Raw genomic sequence first — 13,520 nt, 5'->3', positions numbered from 1 at the left:
ACAATGAGCGCAAAGGACATCCCTACCAACCAAGCCCTCCCTAACCCAGATGACGCTAGGCCAATTGTGCGTCACCCCACGGACCTCCCGGTCGCGCCCGGTCGGGTTACGGCAGAGCCTGGGCGCAAACCCAGGGACTCTGAAGGCACAGCTGGCACTGCAGTACAGCGCCCTTAGCCACTGCGCCACCGGGAGGCCCTTCATTCTCAAAACTTTTGGCCACAACTGTATTCTAAAATGAACTTATTGTATGTAGTATATACACATTAAGTATGTAGTATACATTATGTTAGTATGGGTATTTGAACACAGCTATGGTCTTCACTGAGTTGAACTGAATGTTTTATGATGTCAGGTCTATGCATCAACTACCCTACAAAGAGTAGGCCTACTATTACAGTGCACACATTTTGTTCCCTCTTACATCTGTGAAAGAACCCCAATTCTTTATTTTCCTCAGAGGGAGACAGTTGTGAGTTTGGCTCCTCACATTATTTCATTATGTGTGGCATCGGTGGGATCCTGAGCTGTGGTACCACACACACAGCTTTGGTGCCCCTTGACCTCGTCAAGTGCAGGTTGCAGGTCTGTTGGCCCGCCAGTGGTTGCATGGCATGGAATGGATGTTGTGCTGTGGATTTCACCACAAGACGACATCATCCAAAATAACTGACTTTCACCAAGACTAAGATCACACAAATAACAGTTTGCAGGAATATTTTGAGTTACAACTAATTTGCTGAAATAAATGTAACCTGTTATCATTAGGCCTATTTCATTTGCATGTTTGAGCTGGAGACTGTTTAGGTCCTTTGCTCCACTAGGAGCTATAATAAATAAGTCAAAGGGGGTCAAGTGAGCTGTGAACCAGCTTAAAACATTAACAGGAGGGAGTGAAGTCTGAGCCTTAACAGAACTTGAAGGTGCCTTTTATTAATACTTTTGTCCTTTAATCTATGACCTAAGACTGCACTTGCCCTTTCTCTGTGCCCAATCAGCAATTTGATATTGTACCCACATCCATTCAATGGCATGAATGCAGGCCCTGGTGTGAGTACAGGAATAAATTGGACATATTATGTATTCGTGCCTTATTCTTGATTACTCACCATCACCATGCAATTAATATGAATTCGTATGTTAATACCACTCAGAAGTTTCGTGCAGAAATAATTATCCACTGTGCCAGAATACACATTCAGGAGGACGGCCTGGAGCAGTGGTTCTCAACTGGTTTTGCCGCTGGACCCAAATTGAACGATGCTGTCTGTTGCGACCCAATATTCATACCACGAAAAATAATCGGGGAACAATTTTTCATGCTATGGTGATATTAAATGTAGTAATTATATGACAAGGGAACAACGTTCCCACCTCATTGTCAATAATACAATTTTGCCCATATTCTGGATGAGGAATGCTAATAAACACACTGATTTTAGATCACAAAATCAACCAAACTGGTGCTGCTAATGGCACTCTCTATCTATCAAAAAAAATAAAGGGAACACTAAAATAAAACATCCTAGATCTGAATGAATGAAATATTCTTATGAAATACTTTTTTCTTTACATAGTTGAATGTGCTGACAACAAAATCACACAAAAATTATTAATGGAAGTCAAATTTATCAAACCATGGAGGTCTGGCTTTGGAGTCACACTCAAAATTAATTAAAGTGGAAAACCACACTACAGGCTGATCCAACTTTGATGTAATGTCCTTAAAACAAGTCAAAATGAGCCTCAGTAGTGTGTGTGGCCTCCGTGCCTGTATGACCTCCCTACAACGCCTGGGCATGCTCCTGATGAGGTGGCGGACGGTCTACTGAGGGATCTCCTCCCAGACCTGGACTAAAGCATCCGCCAACTCCTGGACAGTCTGTGGTGCAATGTGGCGTTGGTGGATGGAGCGAGACATGATGTCCCAGATGTGCTCAATTGGATTCAGGTCTGGGGAACGGGCGGGCCAGTCCATAGCATCAATGCCTTCCTCTTACAGGAACTGCTGACACACTCCAGCCACATGAGGTCTAGCATTGTCTTGCATTAGGAGGAACCCAGGGCCAACCGCACCAGCATATGGTCTCACAAGGGGTCTGAGGATCTCATCTCAGTACCTAATGGCAGTCAGGCTACCTCTGGCAGGCACATGGAGGGCTGTGCGGCCCCCCAAAGAAATGCCACCTCACACCATGACTGACCCACCGCCAAACCGGTCATGCTGGAGGATGTTGCAGGCAGCAGAACGTTCTCCACGGTGTCTCCAGACTCTGTCAAGTGTCACGTCTGTCATGTGCTCAGTGTGAACCTGCTTTCATCTGTGAAGAGCACAGGGCGCCAGTGGCGAATTTGCCAATCTTGGTGTTCTCTGGCAAATGCCAAACGTCCTGCACGGTGTGGGGCTGTAAGCACAGACAGACACAGCAAACCTTCTTGCCACAGCTCGCATTGATGTGCCATCCTGGATGAGCTGCACTACCTGAGCCACTTGTGTGGGTTGTAGACTCCGTCTCATGCTACCACTAGAGTGAAAGCACCACCAGCATTCAAAAGTGACCAAAACATCAGCCAGGAAGCATAGGAACTGAGAAGTGGTCTGTGGTCACCACCTGCAGAACCACTCCTTTATTGGGGGTGTCTTGCTAATTGCCTATAATTTCCACCTGTTGTCTATTCCATTTGCACAACAGCATGTGACATTTATTGTCAATCAGTGTTGCTTCCTAAGTGGACAGTTTGATTTCACAGAAGTGTGATTGACTTGGAGTTACATTGTGTTGTTTAAGTGTTCCCTTTATTTTTTTGAGCAGTGTATATTGCGATTGAAGAAAAATTGTTCAGGGATTAAGTTATTAAAGATGTAAGGGCCCGGTCTAAGGCACTGCATCTCAGTGTTAGAGGTGTCCCTACAGACCCTGGTTCGATTCCAGCATGTATCACAACTGGGCATGATTGGGAATCCCATAGGGCGGTGCACAATTGGCCCAGCGTTGTTGGGTTTTGGCCCGGGATAGGCTGTCATTGTAAATAAGAATTAGGTTTTTAACTGATTTGCCTACATTAATAAAAAATTAAAAAAACATTTCTACACGTTCTACCTGGTTTAAGTTGTTCAAGTTCAGGCTGGAGTATATATTTTTTTAATTTTATGATTATTATTATTTTTTACTCATTTAGACACCAGCACATTCAAATCCTTATTTTGACCCACCAGTTGAGAATCGCTGGCCTAGAAAACATACTTGACCAAACAGTCTGTCATCTGTTTGCAAGCCTTGGCAGGATTGCTAACGTTGTGGTGTGAGAAATTCCAATTCCTAGCATGGCTCCCTTTGTTATCTAAGTGCATGCATGGTGTGTTGTCTGTTTTGTATTGTGTTCTGTCTGCTCTAGATTCTGATATTAGCTGCGAGTTTGGCTCTATGAAATACTATGCCTTGTGCGGCTTCGGTGGCATCCTCAGCTGTGGGATTACACACACACGGCAGTCGTACCCCTCGACCTGGTCAAGTGCCGTCTGCAGGTCTGTATCTCAGCTAATGTCTCTCTGAGCTGTAATGAGTGTACTGGACTGGAATAATGTATACATTGCAGAGTTGGGGTTAATTCCATTTCTATTCAGGAAGTAAAACTGAAATTCCATTGTAGATTTACCTTTTCAATTTACTTCCTGAATTGTAATGTAATTTGCCCCGACCCTTGTAAAGTGATAAAACATTGAGTGGTATGGCTGGCCCTGTAGTGTTGTGTATTTCTGTAGTATTTAGTGCATTTTCTTTACAAGGACCTCCCAAGTATTATTTCCCCCCTCAAAACCACTACTACTAGTTCACATCCATTAACCATTCTGTTTTTAATGTGTTGTCTAGGTGGACCCAGACAAGTACAAGAGCATCTTCAAGGGCTTCTCCATCACCATAAAGGAGGATGGCATGCGGGGGCTGGCTAAGGGCTGGGCTCCTACTTTCATCGGCTACTCCACGCAGGGTCTGCAAGTTTGGCTTCTATGAGGTGTTCAAGATCACCTACAGCGACTTTATCGGGGAGGTAAGTCGTTACTAAGTAATTGATGACGATGAAAATAATGTTATTGGTTTATTTAGTTTAATTTGCACTATGGTGTAGCCACAGAAAAAAACACCTGTTCGAACTTCTCATGGGGTTAGATTCAGGATGCTTGTCCGGGGCCACACAAAAATATGTTGCGGGTATTCGCAGACCGTATTTGTGAAACACTGCTTTACACTATATAAGAACAAATTGGATGGTGTTAAGACATAGATTGGAGGGGTTGAGTGGAGCTGAAGGGTGGGACTAAAAACAAGGTGACTAATGTAAAATATTCTGTCTGTTTCAGAACTTTTGTGAAACGGCACAGTTAGAAATATATTGCAAATAGAAGACAACAATAACTGTTGTAAAATACATTGTGTCCGTAAAATGTATATAGTATGTACATTGCATTCGGAAAGTATTCAGACCCCTTCCCCTTATCCAAATTGTGTTGCATTACAGCCTTATTCTAAAATGGATTCAATACCTTTTTTAAATTGTTAATCTACACATAATACGCCATAATGACCAAATGAAAACAGGTTTTTAGAATTTTTGCAAATGTATAAAAAAAAAACATAGTTCTCAGACCCTTTGCTATGACACTTGAAATTGAGCTTGGGTACATCCTGTTTCCATTGATCATCCTTGATGTTTCTACAACTTGGAGTCCACCTGTGGTAAATCTCAATTGATTGGACATGCTTTGGAAAGGCACACACCTGTCTATAATAAGGTCCCACAGTTGACTGTGCATGTCAGAGCTAAAACCAAGCCATGAGGTCGAAGGAATTGTCTGTAGAGCTCCGAGACAGGATTGTGTTGAGGCACAGATCTGGGGAAGTTTACCAAAACCTGTCTGCAGCATTGCTGGTCCCCAAGAACACGGTGGCCTCCATCATTCTTAAATGGACGAAGTTTGGAACTACCAAAACTCTTCCTTGAGCTGTCTAAAAAAGCCGATGGTTACTTTGACAGAGCTCCAGCGTTTCTCTGTGGAGATGGGAGAACTTTGACAGAAGGCACCTAAACGACTCTCAGACCCATTAAAAACAGGATTATCTTGTCTGATAAAACCAAGATTGAATGCCAAGTGTCACTTCTGGAGGAAACCTGGCACCATCCGTAGAGTGAAGTGTGGTGGCAGCATCATGCTGTGGGGATGTTTTTCAGCTGCAGGGACTGGGAGACTAGTCAGGATCAAGGGAAATATGAACGGAGCGAAGTACAGAGATCCACGATGAAAACCTGCTCAAGACCTCAGATGGTTCACCTTCCAACAGGACAATGACTCTGAGCACACAGCCAAGACAACGCAGGAGTGGTTTTGGGACAAGTCTCTGAATGTCCTTGAGTGGCCCAGCCAAAGCACAGATTTGAACCCAATCGAACATCTCTGGAGAGACCTGAAAATGGCAGTGCAGTGGCACTCTCCATCCAATCTGACAGAACTTCAGAGGATCTGCAGAGAGAAATGGGAGAAACTCCCCAAATACAGGGTGCCAAGTTTGTAACATCATACCCAAGAAGACTCTGGGCTGTAATCGCTGCCAAAGTTGCTGAGTACAAAGTACTGAGTAAAGGTTATGAATATATATGTAAATGTCATATTTCCGTCGTGTTTTTAAAAAACAAATGTCAACCTGTTTTTGCTTTGTCATTACAGGGTTTTGTGTGTAGATGGATGGGGGGAGAGAAATTTAATTATTTTTAGAATATGGCTGTAACGGAATAAAATGTGGAAAAAGTCAAGGGGTCTGAATACTTTCCGAATGCAGTGTAGAAGCTGGCTGTAGAAGCCTATGTGTGTTAGTTCACTCCAATTAGGGGAAGGGTTGGGGGCAAATAATAAAGGAAAATACATTTTACAAATATTTTATTAAACAGTATGGGGGATTGGAAACGATGCAGACGATTAAATTTTAGCTTCTATATTAAATCTGATCTGCCCCGTAATAATATTCACAATGGGTGGCAAGGAATAAGTTCTTCCTAAATATTTCAAAAACGAAAAGCATTGTATTTGGGACATTCACTAAACCCTAAAACTTGTAATAAGTAATGTGGAAATTGAGCAAGTTGAGGTGACTGAACTGCTTGGAGTAACCCTAGATTGTAAACTGTCATAGTCAAAACATGTTACATTTACATTACATTTAAGTCATTTAGCAGACGCTCTTATCCAGAGCGACTTACAAATTGGTGCATTCACCTTATGACATCCAGTGGAACAGCCACTTTACAATAGTGCATCTAAATCTTTTTAAGGGGGGGGGGTGAGAAGGATTACTTTATCCTATCCTAGGTATTCCTTAAAGAGGTGGGGTTTCAGGTGTCTCTGGAAGGTGGTGATTGACTCCGCTGTCCTGGCGTCGTGAGGGAGTTTGTTCCACCATTGGGGGCCAGAGCAGCGAACAGTTTTGACTGGGCTGAGCGGGAACTGTACTTCCTCAGTGGTAGGGAGGCGAGCAGGCCAGAGGTGGATGAACGCAGTGCCCTTGTTTGGGTGTAGGGGCCTGATCAGAGCCTGGAGGTACTGAGGTGCCGTTCCCCTCACAGCTCCGTAGGCAAGCACCATGGTCTTGTAGCGGATGAGCTTCAACTGGAAGCCAGTGGGAGAGCGGAGGAGCGGGGTGACGTGAGAGAACTTGGGAAGGTTGAACACCAGACGGGCTGCGGCGTTCTGGATGAGTTGTAGGGGTTTAATGGCACAGGCAGGGAGCCCAGCCAACAGCGAGTTGCAGTAATCCAGACGGGAGATGACAAGTGCCTGGATTAGGACCTGCGCCGCTTCCTGTGTGAGGCAGGGTCCTCCGGATGTTGTAGAGCATCTATAGGAACGGGCCACCGCCTTGATGTTAGTTGAGAACGACAGGGTGTTGTCCAGGATCACGCCAAGGTTCTTAGCGCTCTGGGAGGAGGACACAATGGAGTTGTCAACCGTGATGGCGAGATCATGGAACGGGCAGTCCTTCCCCGGGAGGAAGAGCAGCTCCGTCTTGCCGAGGTTCAGCTTGAGGTGGTGATCCGTCATCCACACTGATATGTCTGCCAGACATGCAGAGATGCGATTCGCCACCTGGTCATCAGAAGGGGGAAAGGAGAAGATTAATTGTGTGTTAATGTTGATACAACAGTAGCTAAGATGCGGAGAAGTCTGTGATTAATGAGCTGCTCTGCCTTTTTAACAACACTATCAACAAGGCAGGTCCTACAGGCTCTAGTTTTGTCGCACCTGGACTACTGTTCAGTCGTGTGGTCAGCTGCCAGAGAGTCCTCGGAAAATTACAATTGGTCGGAAGAGGGCAGCACGGCTAGTCCTTAAATCTACACGGAGAGCTAACATTAATAACATGCATGTACATCTCTCATGGCTTAAAGTGGAGAGGAGATTGACTTCCTCAATACATTTTGTAAGTATCGACATGCTGACTGCACCGAGGTGTCTGTCTAAACTACTAGCACACAGCTCGGACACCCATGCATGCTGTGGTCCTTCTGTAGCTCAGTTGGTAGAGCATGGCGCTTGTAACGCCAGGGTAGTGGGTTTGATCCCCGGGACCACCCATACGTAGAATGTATGCACACATGACTGTAAGTCGCTTTGGATAAAAGCGTCTGCTCAATGGCATATATTATTTATTATTATATTACCCGACAAAACATGCCACCAAAGGTCTTCACAATCGTCAAGAACAGACAGAGGCACACAGTACTACATGGAACTCTATTCCACATCAGGTAACTGACGCAAGCAGTAGAATTAGTTATAAAAATACACCTTATGGAACAGTGGAAACTGTGAAGACACACACACAAGACTCTACACATGATATGGTATTGTACAGTGCCTTGCGAAAGTATTCGGCCCCCTTGAACTTTGCGACCTTTTGCCACATTTCAGGCTTCAAACATAAAGATATAAAACTGTATTTTTTTGTGAAGAATCAACAACAAGTGGGACACAATCATGAAGTGGAAAGACATTTATTGGATATTTCAAACTTTTTTAACAAATCAAAAACTGAAAAATTGGGCGTGCAAAATTATTCAGCCCCTTTACTTTCAGTGAGGATCTCTGAATGATCCAATGTTGACCTAAATGACTAATGATGATAAATACAATCCACCTGTGTGTAATCAAGTCTCTGTATAAATGCACCTGCACTGTGATAGTCTCAGAGGTCCGTTAAAAGCGCAGAGAGCATCATGAAGAACAAGGAACACACCAGGCAGGTCCAAGATACTGTCGTGAAGAAGTTTAAAGCCGGATTTGGATACAAAAAGATTTCCCAAGCTTTAAACATCCCAAGGAGCACTGTGCAAGCGATAATATTGAAATGGAAGGAGTATCAGACCGCTGCAAATCTACCAAGACCTGGCCGTCCCTCTAAACTTTCAGCTCATACAAGGAGAAGACTGATCAGAGATGCAGCCAAGAGGCCCATGATCACTCTGGATGAACTGCAGAGATCTACAGCTGAGGTGGGAGACTCTGTCCATAGGACAACAATCAGTCATATATTGCACAAATCTGGCCTTTATGGAAGAGTGGCAAGAAGAAAGCCATTTCTTAAAGATATCCATAAAAAGTGTCATTTAAAGTTTGCCACAAGCCACCTGGGAGACACACCAAACGTGTGGAAGAAGGTGCTCTGGTCAGATGAAACCAAAATTGAACTTTTTGGCAACAATGCAAAACGTTATGTTTGGCGTAAAAGCAACACAGCTCATCACCCTGAACACACCATCCCCACTGTCAAACATGGTGGTGGCAGCATCATGGTTTGGGCCTGCTTATCTTCAGCAGGGACAGGGAAGATGGTTAAAATTGATGGGAAGATGGATGGAGTCAAATACAGGACCATTCTGGAAGAAAACCTGATGGAGTCTGCAAAAGACCTGAGACTGGGACAGAGATTTGTCTTCAAACAAGACAATGATCCAAAATATAAAGCAAAATCTACAATGGAATGGTTAAAAAATAAACATATCCAGGTGTTAGAATGGCCAAGTCAAAGTCCAGGCCTGAATCCAATCGAGAATCTGTGGAAAGAACTGAAAACTGCTGTTCACAAATGCTCTCCATCCAACCTCACTGAGCTCGAGCTGTTTTGCAAGGAGGAATGGGAAAAAATGTCAGTCTCTCGATGTGCAAAACTGATAGAGACATACCCCAAACGACTTACAGCTGTAATCGCAGCAAAAGGTGGCGCTACAAAGTATTAACTTAAGGGGGCTGAATAATTTTGCACGCCCAATTTTTCAGTTTTTGATTTGTTCAAAAAGTTTGAAATATCCAATAAATGTTGTTCCACTTCATGATTGTGTCCCACTTGTTGTTGATTCTTCACAAAAAATACAGTTTTATATCTTTATGTTTGAAGCCTGAAATGTGGCAAAAGGTCGCAAAGTTCAAGGGGGCCGAATACTTTCGCAAGGCACTGTAAATATATGATAGTGGAATAGTGGCCTGAGGGAACACACTAAATGTATCGGGTAAAGTATTGTTATGTAATGTCATTTTTTTTTAAAAGTATTTCACTGCCTTAATGTTGTTGTACCCCAGGAAGAGTAACAGCAGCTAATGGGGATCCTTAATAAATACAAATACCTTGTGAGCAAAATGTTTTAGCAGCCCCCCTCTTGAGTGGAAATAAAATGTTTTTGTTTAAGCGTTAAGTTCATGCAATTCTACACATTTTGCCATGGAGCAGAGACATTTGCAGTTTTACAGTGCATTCAGAAAGTATTCAGACCCTTGACTTTTTCCACATTTAAGTTAGCCTTATTATAAAATTGATTTAAATAGTTTTCCTCATCATTCTACACACAATACCCCATAACAATAGTACTTTATTGAAGCACATTTGGCAGAGATTACAGCCTTGAGTCTTGGGTATGATGCTACAAGCTTGGCATACCTGTATTTGGGGAGTTTCTCACATTCTTGCAGATCCTCTCAAGCTCTGTCAGGTTGGATGGGGAGCGTTGCTCCACTCAGGCTCCCGAGTGGTGCAGTGGTCTAGGACACTGCATCTCAGTGCAAGGGGTGTCACTGCAGTACCTGGTTCAAATGACTTAAATGTAAATGTAAATGTAAATCCAGGCTGTATCACATCCGGCTGTGATTGGGAGTCTCATAGTGTGGCGCACAATTGGCCCAGCATCGTTCAGGTTTGGCCTGGGTAGGCATCATTGTAAATAAGAATTTGTTCTTTACTAATTTGCCTACAAATAAATAAAGGTCACATTTTTAATAAAATAATTAGGGTCTCCAGTGATTTGGGTTCAAGTCCATGTTTTGTCTGGGGCACTCTAGTACATTCAGACACTTGTCTCTGAAGCCAGTAGGTTCTCACTTGTCTCGAAGCCAGCAGGTTCTCATCAAGGATCTCTGTTTGGGCCGTTCATCTTTCCCCTTGATCCTGACTAGTCTCCTAGTCTCTGCCACTGAATAACATCCCCACAGCATGATGCTACCACCACAATGCTTCACCGTAGGGATGGTGCCAGGTTTCCTCCAGATGTGACGCTTGGCATTCAGTCCAAAGAGTTTAATCTTGGTTTAATGAGACCAGAGAATCTTGTTTCTCATGGTCTGAGAGTCCTTTAGATGCTCTTTGGCAAACTCCAAGCAGGCTGTCGTGTTTTTCACTTAGTGGCTTCCGTCTGGCCACTCTACCATAAAGGCCTGATTGGTGGAGTGCTGCAGAGATGGTTGTCCTTTTGGAAGGTTCGCCCATCTCCACAGAGGAGCTCTGTTAGATTGGCCATCGGGTTCTTGGTCAACTCCCTGATCAAGGCCCTTCTCCCTCGATTGCTCAGTTTGGCCGGGCCTCGGTGGTTCCAAACATCTTCCATTTGTAAGAATGGAGGCCACTGTTCTTTGGGACCTTCATTGCTGCATACCTTTTTTAGTACCCTTCCCCAGATCTGTGCCTCGACACAATCCTGAGTCGGAGCTGTACCAATAATTCCTCCAACCTCATGGTTTGGTTTTTGTTCTGACATGCACTGTCAACTGAACTTTTTATATAGATTGATGTGTGTGTGTGTGTGTGCCTTTCCAAATCATGTCCAATCAATTGAATTTACCACAGGTGGACTCCAATGAAGTTGTAGAAACATCTCAAGGATGTAAACAGGATGAAAACCTGAGCTCAATTTTAGTCTCATACTAAAGGGTCTGAATATTTCTGTTTTGTGTTAATACATTTGCACACAAATAACCTGTTTTCACTTTGTCGTTATGGGGTGTGTAGATTGATGTTCTATTTAATCAATTTTAGAATGAGGCTGTAACTTAACAAAATATGGAAGAAGTCAAGGGGTCTGAATATTTTCCCGAATGCACTGTAGGTGGTTGAACTGCATTTAAAATCATTGAAGAAATGGTCATAAAAAAAATAATCAGGTCACGTTAAATCTGTTAGCAGGCCATATTTGGCTGTATGTTTGAGACTGCTGCCCTAGTCAAAATCAAGATTTCCTATGTTGTCTTGATCACATCCCTGGTGTTTGTTCTCTCCCCTTCAGCTGGTGTGTTCTGTGCCATTGTGTCTCACCCTGCTGACTCTGTGGTGTCTGTACTGAACAAGGAGAGTGGCAGCAGCGCCATCGGAGTACTCAAGAAACTCGGACCCAAAGGTGAGTACTGTATTCTTTCCAGAACTTCTACAGACAAAGGCGGGCTATCCTATTGCCTATTCTAACTGTTTTTAGAACGGCAATTCTCAGCTGGTGTGTTGCAACCCAAATTGAGGTTTTGAATGGGTGTCTGATTTTAAATAAACATTTTAAAATGCTCATTGAATTTAAACAACTAAAACCAGGTAGAACGTTTTTAGAAATGATAATGAACCTAGATTTTTTAATAATTAAATCCCTGAGCAATTTTACTTCAATCCCAGTATTTTTAATATGGAACTATTAGCGTTGTTTAGTTGGTTATGTGGTCTCAAATCAGTAAGCTTATTAACATTCTTAATCAATAATATGGGCAAAATTGAATTATTGACAATGAAAAAGGTGGGAATGTTGTTCCTTTTGTCATATTATTGTCACATTTACTATCATGGCACAACACAATCTGGATTTATTTATTTTTATGGCCTTTTTTCACAACACAAATATTGGTTTGCGACTGAGACAACCTGGTTGAATTTGGGTCCTGAGGCACAACCAGTTAAGAACCACTGGTTTAGAATGTAGATTGATGGTGTTAACTTCACAGTAAAAACACTGAGGTTTCCAACACACTCCTTCGATCTCTCTCTGAGGGCTGATTGCAGCTCCAGCCCAGGCAGCTTTCTGGCTGGACAGTTGCTTGAGTCAATGGCCTGTGCGAACAGTCTACCTGCTCCCCAGCCCATTACCTGCACTGGGCAGCCTCGCTCAAATACTACCAGTGCATACTTGCAGTACCTATTACCACCTGTCTCAGAGTAACCATCATTAGTTGTTGACCTTATATATTTTTAAAGGGTGTAATGGGATATTCAAATATCAATTTGATCAGAGTTTAAACAGTTTGCCTTTATTTCTCTTGCTCTTTCTTCCCTCCGTTCGTCCTTCCTTCTCAGGTGTGTAGAAGGGTCTGGTGGCCCGTATCATCATGATCGGTACCCTGACCGCCCTGCAGTGGTTCATCTACGACTCTGTGAAAGTCTACTTCCGCCTGCCCCGTCCCCCTCCCCCAGAGATGCCTGAGTCCCTCAAGAAGAAGTTTGGCCCTCACCGAGTAACGAAACAAATATCGGCTTTATCAACAAATAGCAATTCAAAATGGCGGCCTTATCAACAGCCATATAAGATGTAAGACAGCGGCCTTATCAAACACATCTTTCAGTTAACAACCGCCTAGCACACCGCTCTCTACCTGCTATAGTCATAGATGTCCTGCCTGTAGTCCACCTACCCTGGGCTGGGCTACTGATCAGCAGGATTGGGGTTGATTCAATTTGAATTCCGTGTCAGTTCTAGACGTAAACTTGAATTCTAATTTTCAATGCAAATTTTCTTAATTGAATGCAAGGTAATTGGAATTTCAGTTTACTTACTGAATTGATTGTCCCCAGCCCAACTGGTCATTGGTAATGACTCATTAGGCATACTAAAAGATAAGAGGGAAGATGGTTCCCCCCTGTGGGGGTATAGAGGAAAGACTACGACATGAATGCAATCAGGTTTTAACACCCCACCATAGTTGGTTAATGTTCTAATAAATGTAGAAACAACAGTGTTTTGTCTTGTTTTTCAAGGATTGTGGCTCATAAGGAAGGTAATGTTTTGATTCCACTTTAGATGCCTCTTTACAGACTGACCATTGCCAGTAGTTGTGATTTTAGTTATCTGTTTTAAATATGAGTTTCTGATAAGACTTTCAACAGTCAGATTTTTTGCGCCATCACATAAAACGACATATTTATAGGGTTGGGTGGTATCTAGATTTTCATCCGGTT

The 13,520-nt window shown here is 43.2% G+C and overlaps 1 pseudogene; it reads left to right on the top strand.

Annotated features, from left to right (window-relative positions):
* The first annotated feature begins 2,378 nt into the window (after positions 1 to 2,378).
* On the top strand, positions 2,379 to 13,297 carry LOC118400809 (phosphate carrier protein, mitochondrial-like; annotated as a pseudogene).
* Positions 13,298 to 13,520: the final 223 nt, after the last annotated feature.

This window comes from Oncorhynchus keta, chromosome 22, assembly GCF_023373465.1.
Source record: "Oncorhynchus keta strain PuntledgeMale-10-30-2019 chromosome 22, Oket_V2, whole genome shotgun sequence".
Taxonomy (NCBI): Eukaryota; Metazoa; Chordata; class Actinopteri; order Salmoniformes; family Salmonidae; genus Oncorhynchus; species Oncorhynchus keta.
Note: the sequence above shows the minus strand (reverse complement) of the source record. Positions and strands in the feature narration are given on the sequence as shown.